Here is a 12,172-nt window from a genome sequence, read left to right on the forward strand (position 1 = left end):
AACACCGGGGGAGGAGTGCGGCCCTCACATCCTCTCAGACAAAAGGCCAACAAGCCTCTTCACAGCGAGACCTTGCTCGCCCCCGCCAGCCCCTCGCTGAGTGGGCAGGCTATGCACGGCGCTCGCTCCCCTGCTCTTGGGCCTGGGTCAACCATCGCTGTTGCCACTGATTGGCCCTGTTGCTGGCAGCTCAGCAGGGGGGTCACAGACACTGAACTGCCCTGCTCACTGTCCCCCTGGGCAGGGAAGGAGGTGCACTGCCCCAGCAGCCTGGAGAAAGGGAGGAAGGATTCTGTTCTTACCAGCACTAAATTCACTGACGTGACTATGTTAAATGCCCACTTGATTTGCAACTCTCAGACAGCTGCAGCAAGAGCCGCGTCACCCTTATCACAGGGGCTGCCCGGGGCTATAATCTGGTTCAGATTGCACACCAGTGCCCGTATCTGGTCTCTTGGCCATGTCTATGGGCTGGTCTATACTGCGGGGGGGAGGGGGGGATTGATCTAAGATACGCAACTTCAGCTACGCAAATAACATAGCTGAAGTCGAAGTATCTAAGATCGAATTACCTGGGGTCCAGACGGCGCGGGATCGACGGCCGCGGCTCCCCCGTCGACTGTGCTACCACCGCTCGCTCTGGTGGAGTTCCGAAGTCGACGGCGAGCGTGTGCGGGGATCGATATATCGTGTCTTAACGAGACGCGATATATCGATCCCGGATAAATCGATTGCTACCTGCCGATACGGGGGGTAGTGAAGACGTACCCTATGTTAGGGGAGTTTAGAAAGATGCTCCTGGTGCAGCTGCACTGGCAGTAGGCTCCCAGCAGGTGCTCTCGTGTAGACGAGGCTTTAGCAGCCCGTTTGCCACCGTGGCAATCCCAGTGTGCACAGGGTGAGAGGGGTTTTAATGGTAATTCATCACTGAGCTCTTATACGACTTATCGGTAGATCTCAAAACGCTTTACAAAACGAAGTCTGTATTACAGCTGATAAGGAATTAAAAAAAAGTCATTGGAAAATGCTAATTTGTTGAAGTCAAAACGGTTAAGGGCTAGTTTTAACTAATTTCTTATTTCAAAAGGAAAATGGGGAAAAAGGTTTAAAAGTCCTCAAACCATCCTGCTCTGACATTTCCAAAATGAAAAATTGTTTTTTCCATTCAAAATGATTTTCCATTTAGAAATTTAAACTAATTATTGTAAAGTGTTCAAATAAATCCAAACAAGATGTTTTGATTTACCTCAATTGATTGGTTTTATGGGTGGGGCAGAGAATGCCAGTTTGCTAACATTTGAGATGGACTTTTCATATTGATTTGGGAAAGGAAAAGTTTTTTTCAAGTTTTAATTTTTTTCCCCAGAACAGGAAAACTGTTTGTCAGTATCATTATGCCCATTTTACAGATGGGAAAAATAGAGGCACAGAGAGGTGAAGTGACTTGTCCAAGATTGTGTAGCAGGCCACTGGCAGAAGTGGGAATACAACCCAGGTCTGCTGTGTCCCAATCCAGTGCTCTACCCACTAGCCCACACTGCCTCCCATGTTATGTGCTCAGCATGAAGTTAAGAGGGCCAGCTACCACAGATGCTTGAATGAGGGGTTTGGGGAAGTGCTGCCGCACCCCCTGGCTTGACGTGGTTTCCATTATATAGTGTTTACATTTTGGCACAATGGCTTTTAGCACCCCACTATAAAAATTGTTCCAGCATCCCTGCCAGCTACCATGTACTAAAACTATAAAGTCACTCTATACCAGTGTTTTAAAACCATGTTAGTTAAAATGTTTAAAACGATCCCATTTATCCCAGCAGGGCCCGGCTCTGAAGTTGAAACCATGCTAGCAAGAAGCTTGTAATACAGCTGTGAGTTACTGTTCGAGACCTCCGCTCCCCTTGTGGCACCACGCTGGGTAGCCAGCTTTACAAAACAGTTCAGCATGTTGAATGCTGAGCAATTCTGAAAATAAAGGGAATGGCGGGGGAGGGGATAAAAATGCTGAAGTGAACCAACAATCCCTTATCTGTTTAGCAGAGCCCTGTCACCAATGGTCTAGTCCTGTGACGGAGACAGCCTGTCCCTGGGATCTTTGGATTGTTAGTGATTTCTGGTAAAGCTCAGTGAAAAGATCATTGCATCTCCCTAGGCAGGTTGGTGTACAGACGCTGTAATGGAATACTAAACTGCATTGTACTGTTCAGCCACTAGGTGGCATTGTGTAAAATACAGTAACTCCTCACTTAACGTTGTAGTTATGTTCCTGAAAAATGCGACTTTAAGCAACACGATGTAAAGTGAATCCAATTTCCCCATAAGAATTAATGCAAATGTGGGGACGGGTTAGGTTCCAGGGAAATTTTTTTTACCAGACAAAAGACTATATTATATCTATATCTATACACACACACACACACAGTATAAGTTTAAACAAATAATGTAATACTCTACACAGCAATGATGATTGTGAAGCTTGGTTGAGGTGGTAGAGTCAGAGGGTGGGATATTTCACAGGGAATGCCTTACTGCTAAATGATGAACTAGCACTCGGCTGAGCCCTCAAGGGTTAACACACTGTTGTTAATGTAGCCTCACACTCTACAAGGCAGCAGGAATGGAGGGAGGGGAGACCGCATGGCAGAGAGAGACAGAGACACACACACACCGTGTGTGAGAGAGAGACACACATTGCCCCTTTAAGCTGACGCCACTCTAAGTACATTGCCTTTTTAAGTAGATCAGTAAGCTGAAACAGCAGCTGCTGCCAGCAAACTCCCTCCCGTGTGTCCCCCTGATCTCTGGAGATGGGATAAGCGGTGTGCAGGAGCAGGGGGGAGGGGGACACCCTGACATTAGCCCCCTTCTCTGCCTCCCCCGCCCCCCGCACAGCAAGCGGGAGGCTCCCAGGGGCAGCTCCAAGGCAGAGGGCAGGAGCAGCACATGGCAGTGGGGGGAGGGACAGCTGCAATTGCTAGCCTGCTGGGCTGCTGCTGCACAGGGAACTTAAGGGAGCAGGGAGCTGATGGGGGGCTGCCGGTCCACCCTGGTTCCAAGCCCCCACCAGCGAGCTCCAACAGGCTGCTCTTTCTGCAAGCAGTGGACAAAGCAGGCGGCTGCCGAACATTATAAGGAACCATTGCGCAACTTTAAACGAGCCTGTTCTCTAATTGATCAGCAACGTCACAACGTTAACCGGGACGACTTTAAGCGCGGAGTTACTGTATCTTAAACACACCTCGGCCACACCTGGCAGAGCATTAAAGGGTCTTATGATGAATAAATCTGGCGTGTATAAGCAAGCTCTGTGACCAGTCCTGATCTGCTCCAAGAATACATGACGCACTCTGCTATCCTGTTTCTGAGTCACTGTTAGCCAAATGCAAAGGGGAAGTTAACAATAGAAGGGGCTCCCCAGCTCTGATCTCCATCCCATTTAGGGTTACCATATTTTGTGCCTCCAAAAGGAGGACACTCCACGGGGCCCTGGCCCCGCCCCCAGCCCCACCCCCTCCCCCGCCCCAACTCCGCCCCCTCCCCAAAGTCTCCGCCCCCTCCCCTGCTTCCCGCGAACATTTAATTCGCGGGAAGCCTGGGTAGGTAAGGGGCGGTGTGGGGGGAGGAGGTGCGGCCCAGGCTGGCCCCCCGGCGGCTCCAGCCTGGGTCGGCTCGGGCCCTGGGGTGCCGGCCCCGGCCCCCGGCCGACCACCCCCAGCCCGCCCAGCACTGCCGGCCGGCCCCCGGCGGCCCAGCGCACCCCCCGGCTCCCGGCCCCGGCGGCCCAGCGCACCCCCCGGCTCCCGGCCCCGGCGGCCCAGCGCACCCCCCGGATCCCGGCCCCGGCGGCCCAGCGCACCCCCCGGCTCCCGGCCCCGCGGCCCAACGCACCCCCCCCCCCCCGGCGGCCCGGCTCCCGGCCCGACCCCCCAGCTCCCGGCCCCGCGGCCCAACGCACCCCCCCGGCGGCCCGGCTCCCGGCCCGACCTTCCGGCCCCGCGGCCCATCGCACCCCCCCGGCGGCCCGACCCCGCTGCCCCGCGCACCCCCCCGGCGGCCCGGCTCCCGGCCCCGCGGCCCCGCGCACCCCCCCGGCGGCCCGGCTCCCGGCCCGACCCCCCGGCTCGCGGCCCAGCGCACCCCCCCCGGCGGCCCGGCTCCCGGCCCGACCCCCCAGCTCCCGGCCCCGCGCACCCCCTCGGCGGCCCGACCCCGCGGCCCCGGCCCGGCTCCCGGCCCGGCACCGCGCGCCCGGCCCCGCAACCCCGGCCCAGCCCTCCCTCCCGATTTTCCCGGACATGCCCGGCTTTTGGGGGATTTCCCCCCGGACGGGGATTTGAGCCCCCAAAAGCCGGACATGTCCGGGAAAATCCGGACGTATGGTAACCCTAATCCCATTGTTATCTTTCAGGCTGCCGCGTGCCTCCATCATTGCATTGGCTCATGCTCCCAGAGGTAGGATCTGATCACTGTGATAAAGGCCAGTGAGTTACTGCACAAAAATGCCTAAAGGTTCTATGAAGGGCAACAGGAAGCTAAAGGCCTGACTCCATCAAAACAAACAACCCTGCTGTGCAAATAAATCGCCCGATTCTCATGTCGCTGCGGCTGGGCCTTCACAAGTCTCTGTCTGAAGAGTTTCCCATGAATGTTCTGAGCAGGACTGTGAGACACCCGCAAAACTATGAGTGGCTATCCGCACTGTGTCTCTACCAGCGTCCCACTGCTGTGGCTGCGAGTGTTGATACACCGCTCTGAGCAGCCAGGCTGGCAAGAAGCTTTTCAGCAGAAAGACTCACAAACAATGTTACAATGTGTGAATGTGGTAGCGACATGTTGTGTGGTTACAGCTTCTAGGAAAGCAGCTACTCAGCTGTTGTCTCTCTAGACGCAGTCCACTTTGTGCTTGCTAGTGTGAACTCTTAGTCCCCAGAGTGTGCTCAGAGAGCAGGTGCTGTACATGCAAGGAGGATACGCTATATTCCTCGTATGTAACAAAGAGGCTGACTCTCTGCTTTGAGCGCACAACTGAAGCTTAGGCGTAGCTACGCCTAGATCAACCTAGCTACATGACTCAGGGCTGTGGAAAACGTTGTCCCTGGTGCAACGTAATTTGGTTGGCCTCACCACCAGTGTAGACACAGCTACGTCAGTGGAAGAATTCTGACCTAGATTAACTACATCGATGAAAAACCCCTTCTCTGTCAATGTAGGAAGCATCTACACTATGGCACTCCGGCGCACAGCTGTGCTGCTGCCGTGTAGACATGGTTACAGCTCTAGTGCACAGGCGAGCACCATGAGAAGTGTGTGGAAGACAAACATTTTTTAACATTCATAGTGCAGTTGCCTCTAGAAGCCTGCCAGGTTAGGCCCTTCTGTACAGCACCTAGCACAAAACACATAGCCCCTCCAGAGCTGTACTTAGATGGTGACATTCTATAGAATCTGTCATCCAAGGCTCTCAAAACACTTTAATTAAGCCTCTTGGAGTTGGTAGAAGGGGGTTATTCTTTTCTAATAGGGAAACTGAGGCACAGAGAAGGTCAGACCAACATTTTAACTGGTTTGTCTAAAGCTAGGTACCGAACCCCATCTGTAGACTCCTAAATAGCTTGATTTGCAAAGGTGCTGAGCAGCTGTGGCTCCATGGTCTGGCTAGCATATTAGACCTGGGTATAACACGGGGGTCTCATGGTTCAGTGACCCTTCCTGGCCAGCTCCTCAAGGAGCAACACCTAGCCCTTCACAGCTGGATAGAGGGCGGCTTCTGGAGCCTACCAGAAGCGATACCTGGTTCTTCAGCCTCTGCTTAAGCTTTTCAGAGCCGCCACTCAGAGCGAGTGATGGAGCCTCAAAGCCAGATCCTGCCCTCAGATACCTGCCTGGGGCTCACTATGGCCAAACATTCTCCATGTCTTTAATAAGAAGATATACAATGCCCTAAGAGCACAGTATTTCCCATGAAGCCTCCCCTTTCAGTGCAGCCTAGTTATCTTCCAACAGGAGGAAGGCCCCCTAGCAGAGAAAAGCAACGCCCAACACAGACACCATTATTCACTACTTGTACTGCAGTAGCCTCTAGAGGCGCGGATCAGGACCCCATTGTGCTAGGCGCTGTACACACACAAGTCCCTGCCCCAAGAACTTACCATTCAGGTGCCGGTTGCACACATTGATACACATCAGCCCTGGGTTAGTATCCGGGCTCTACAAGGGAAATTGGACAAGCCAGATTTTGAGATTTAAGGAGAAATCCTCTCCCCAGAATTCCCCTGGACCTGTGAGACCGAGAATTGGGTCCTCCCCAACCCATATACCTGTTAGCTGGTCCCAGAGTGCTCCCCAAAATACAGTTCCTGTGATCAAAAGTGCTTTCTCCTTCCAGCCCGGTCTGCTCCTTTTGTGCCCTCCTACATCCCCAAGAGAACAATTCCAGAGAGATTTGCTCCCCAGCGACCCAGGCAGGGATGAGCAGCTGTTGTCCAGAGCTGTGATGACCATTTAAGCACACCCTCTGGCATGGCTGGAGAGGAAGGTTAGCACCTCTGAGTGGTCCTGCAGAGAAGAGACACAGGCACTTCCCGTGTGGCAGGTGGCTCAAGGCAGACAGGTTAGATTAGGGTTACCATATTTAAAAAATAAAAAAAGAGGACACTCCACGAGTCCTGGCCCCGCCCCTTTCCCACCCCTTGGCCCTGCCCCGACTCCACCCCTTCCCCCAACTCCGCCCATTCCCCAAAGTCCCCGCCCTAACTCCCCCTCCTCCCTCCCAGCCACACAAAAAGGGCTGCCCGAGCGCTACCGGCTTCACAATTTGCCGGGCAGCCTCCAGACCCTGCGCCCCCGGCTGGCACTTCCCCAGCGCAGCTGGAGCCCGGGAGGGGAAGCGCCCCCGGCTGGGCATTTCCCCTCCCGGGCTCCGGCTGCTGTGCTCCTCCCCTGACTCTTTGGCTCTGTTTAAGAGCCGAGCTGCCCGAGCGCTACCAGCTTCGGGCAGCCCCCATGCTTCCGGACCCTGCGCCGTCGGAGCCCGGGAGGGGAAGTGTCCGGCCGGCGGCTCAGGGTCCGGAAGCATGGGGGCTGCCCGAAGCCGGTAGAGTCAGGGGAGGAGCACAGCAGCCGCAGGAGGAGAAGTGCCGGGCCGGCAGGATTTTTCCTGGACGTGTTCGGCTTTTTGGCAATTCCCCCCGGCCGGGGGTTTGATTACCAAAAAGCCGGACATGTCTGGGAAAAAAATGGACGTATGGTAACCCTAGGTTAGATCCCCGGCAGAGGCTGGTACTTCTGACCAGATCCTCACCAGCTGTGAGTCAGGGTAGCCCCACTGGCTTTAATAGGGGTATGCAAATTTATACCAGCTGAGCATCCAACCCTCGGAGAAGGCCAGCAAGTGCCTGTGGTCAGACAGGCTGACACCTTTCAGCTGCTTTCCTCCCTGCCAACCACAAGCTGCTTTCAAATGCTGATTAGTCAGACAGGGATTGAACCAAGTATACCCTGTGCCCTTGCACTTCCCTGGGAGTACGGGGGGGCTCAGCCCCTTTCAGGGTTAGGTCCTTATTGCCCCCCATCCTCAGTACTGACCATCATGGGGTTGCTTTCTGGCTAGGGTGACCAGATGTCCCGATTTTATAGGGACAGTCCCAATTTTTGGGTCTTTTTCTTATATAGGCTCCTATTACCCCTCACCCCCGTACCGATTTTTCACATTTGCTGTCTGGTCACCCTATTTCTGGCTCTCCCCCAGCAGCGCAGTCTCAGGAGGCCTCTGTCTTGACTGGCTACCCATCCAAAAAGGGAACCACACGATTTTGCAGCGGCCGGTTGTGAGCAGTTGGGAGAGTTCTTCGTCCCTGCAAAAGCAGCCCAACAACCACCATGCTTCGCTCTCATAGGCAATAAGTAACAGCCTCCCACCACCACCACGGGGCAACGTAGACAGGTCTCCGAGCAGATTCTTTTGAAGTGGTACAGCTTCTGTAGATTCTCCCTCCCCCCGAGTTCTGCTGCCATCTCATGCAGCAAAGAGACCAAAGCAATTTCAGGTTGCACACACAGTAGTGCCCCATCTCTCGAGACAGCCTAGAGCCATTCCTACACGGAGCCCCTCCTGGAGCACCCAAAGCACAGTAGTGTCCACTCGCTCGTCCCTCCGATGTGACTCTGTGTCCCACCTCAGGACTTGGGCTTTGTGCTCAGCTCGCTGCTGCCACATTAGTCTGTGTGCAGGGTTTGTCATGCTGTCTAGAGTGGCTCACCCCCCTGGGTGCCAACCTCAGGGCAGACTGTCAAGAAACACAGCACCAACCCCAAACTGGGTCTGTGTTCTGTACTTAGATTTCACCAATCAAGTAACATGCATGAACTTCTCAGGCACTATAACTGTCTTAATAGGGGACCACAGACAGTTCCTTTGGGTACTCTGATCTATCTTGCCACCCAGGCAAGCCTGCCTCTGTGATAGATGGTCCCTTACAACAACAACAACAACAAAATCACAACAATATTCAGGTTACACCCAGTCCCAAAGAACCAGTCACTTACCCCGGGTCAATAGACAATGCTAGTAGCCAATACTATAATGAACTAACTAAAGGGTTATTAACTAAGAAAAGAAACTTATCTACAAGGCTAAATCAGGTAAACACACACACACTAGACATAGTCTTGGGTTTCAATAGATGATAGTAGCTGCTATAATATTCAAGCTTTATGTGTCCTTTGGGATTAACCCATGCAGAGCAGCTGGGGATCCCTTGCTTATGCTCAGAAAGCTTTGCCCCTCAGAGTGCAAGCAGCATCGAGATAACAATTTCTCTTGGGCATTTTTATAGATTCATAGATTCTAGGACTGGAAGGGACCTCGAGAGGTCATCCAGTCCAGTCCCCTGCCCTCATGGCAGGACCAAATACTGTCTAGACCATCCCTGATAGATATTTATCTAACCTACTCATAAATATCTCCAGAGATGGAGATTCCACAACCTCCCTAGGCAATTTTTATTCCCTTCTCTCAGCATTCAAGCTACGATGGGATGAGGGAAAGTGCACCTACCTCTTCAGGGGTGTGGGAGAAGCAATCAACAACTAGTCTTTGATGTCTCTAGACTTTCTTTTGTTGGGGGAGGAAATAACACCTCTTCTGGTGAAGAAGCATTTCACACTTAGAATCATAGAATATCAGGGTTGGTAGGGACCTCAGGAAGTATCTAGTCCAACCCCCTGCTCAAAGCAGGACCAATCCCCAGACAAATTTTTGCCCCAGATCCCTAAATGGCCCCCTCAAGGATTGAACTCTCAACCCCTTGGCCATGCTTCTCCCCAACTGTGGGGGCTTTACAGTCTTAGCAAACATTTTGAGAGTTACAGAGCTCGCTCACTTTCCCCGCTGCAGCCCTGGGGCCGAAGGAGCTCTGTGACCCCGCCACAGCCAAGTACTTGGGGATACATTTATTCAGATGGCTCCAAGCGCATGGATTTTGGTTGAAACGGTGAGTCTACTGCAGTTTATTTCTATGCATATGATGTATGTGCTTTTATTGATATGGTTTAATGTGTATAACATGTTTAATGTACCCCTCCAAAATCAGTCAAGTTTAATCTCCCGTGCACGCCCCTGAAGTGAGGTTAATACATGCAGCATCCTACAAGCGTTCCATCCACTCTAAACACATTCTTATAACCAACATCTATTGTAACAATACTAATACACAGGTAAGCCGACTCCTTTCCAGTCATGCATTTGTCAGTGAGGCCCGGGGCCTTGGCCAGGTGAATAAATATACAGCTGCTATTACCTCTGGGACATTGCAAGTTAAAACCAATCAAGGAGTAATCACGTTTAAAAAAAAAGTATCCAACACTTTAACAAGGGAAAGACAGAGTTAACTGTAATAATAATTAATAGAGATACCCTATCTCCTAGAACTGGAAGGGACCTTGAAAGGTCATTGAGTCCAGCCCCCTGCCTTCACTAGCAGGACCAAGTACTGATTTTGCCCCAGATCCCTAAGTGGCCCCCTCAAGGAGGAAACTCACAACCCTAGGTTTAGCAGGCCAATGCTCAAACCACTGAGCTATCCCTCCCCCCTAACAGGGTTATAACTGGTAAAAGGCAAAGGAAGGGGAATCAAGAGGAACAGGGTAACCACGCCAACAATAGTCAGGGGCCACCAATGCCAGCAGTGACCAGGAGGCAGATGGCAAACCCATGGATAGCCAGCACAGAGCTACCAAGACCCACAACAGCCAGGATGAGGGTCATGACCAGCATGAAGCCACTGAGCCGAGAAACAACTAGGAAGGGACCAGCAATCCTAGCAACAACCAAAAGGGCACCATTGATCCCAGCAGTGGGTATCAGGGAACCAGTGAGATCAGGACTGGGCCATCCAGACCAATGATAAGAACATAAAAATGGCCCTACTGGGGCAGGCCAATGGTCCATCAATCCCAGCATCCTGTCTTCCGACAGCGGCCAGTGCCAGGTGCTTCAGAGAGAACTGATAATCGTCAAGTGACCCATCCTGTGTCGCCCATTCCCAGCTTCTGGCAATCACAGGCTAGGGACACCCAGGGCATGGAGTTGCATCCCTGACCATCTTGGCTAATAGCCTCCATGAACTTATCTAATTATTTTTTAGCAGATCCTTGGTGAGACATCCTACCTCCCCATTGGCCATAGTTCTCTGGTCATGAGTCCGGCTCATTCTGTCATCCTCATGGTCTTCCATCTCTAAGTTTGCTGTGGCCCCCATTGGTGCCCACCCTACCAAGTCGGCGTGCTAGCATTGGAGCCAAAGATCCTTTCTTCAAATGTCCAAGGCCTCCCCTTACCACATACCACACTTACCAGCTCTGCCAGCTCTCCTCCCTCAATTCCCCATTCTTCCTCAGCCTGGCCTATCTCAGTTTCCAAATCTGAAACTAGTAATTAAACAGGCCATGGTCTGTTGCAGGAAACATCTTGCCCCACAGCCCTTGTGGGATTTGGAGTCTCTTGCTTCCAGATAGAAGGGAAGCTGTTCAAAAAGTGCCTGGAACCACATGCCACAGATGCTAGTCATGTCACTTAATACACTTCAATACAGCACAGCTTGTTGCTGAGCTCTGTGACTTTATCCTCACGCACAATTATTTCAAATTTGGTGACAATATATACCTCCAGACCAGTGGCACCGCTATGGGCACCCGCATGGCCCCACAATATGCCAACATTTTTATGGCTGACCTGGAACAACGCTTCCTCAGCTCTCGTCCACTCACGCCCCTTCTCTACCTACGCTACATTGACGACATCTTCATCATCTGGACCCATGGGAAGGAGACCCTGGAAGAATTCCACCATGATTTCAACAGCTTCCACCCCACCATCAACCTCAGCCTGGACCAATCTACACGGGAGGTCCACTTCCTAGACACCACAGTACAAATAAGCGATGGCCACGTTAACACCAGCCTATACCGAAAACCCACCGACCGCTACGCCTACCTTCATGCCTCCAGCTTCCACCCCGGACACACCACACGATCCATCGTCTACAGCCAAGCGCTGAGGTACAACCGCATCTGCTCCAACCCCTCAGACTGAGACCAACACCTACAAGATCTTCACCAAGCATTCTCAAAACTACGATACCCACACAAGGAAATAGAGAAACAAATCAACAGAGCGAGACGTGTACCCAGAAGCCTCCTGCTACAAGACAGGCCCAAAAAAGAAACCAACAGAACTCCACTGGCCATCACCTACAGTCCTCAGCTTAAACCTCTCCAACGCATCATCAGTGATCTACAACCCATCCTGGACAATGATCCCTTATTTAAGAGTAGGTTAGATAAATGTCTATCAGGGATGGTCTAGACAGTATTTGGTCCTGCCATACGGGCAGGGGACTGGACTCGATGACCTCTCGAGGTCCCTTCCAGTCCTAGAATCTATGAATCCCTCACTTTCACAGACCTTGGGAGGCAAGCCAGTCCTCGCCCACAGACAACCCGCCAACCTTAAGCATGTTCTCACCAGCAACCACGCACCGCACCATAACAACTCTAACTCAGGAACCAACCCATGCAACAAACCTTGATGCCAACTCTGCCCACATATCTACACCAGCAACACCATCACAGGACCTAACCAGATCAGCTACAACATCACCGGCTCATTCACCTGCAC

The sequence above is a fragment of the Malaclemys terrapin genome, chromosome 14 (genome assembly GCF_027887155.1).
Source record: "Malaclemys terrapin pileata isolate rMalTer1 chromosome 14, rMalTer1.hap1, whole genome shotgun sequence".
Classification (NCBI taxonomy): Eukaryota; Metazoa; Chordata; order Testudines; family Emydidae; genus Malaclemys; species Malaclemys terrapin.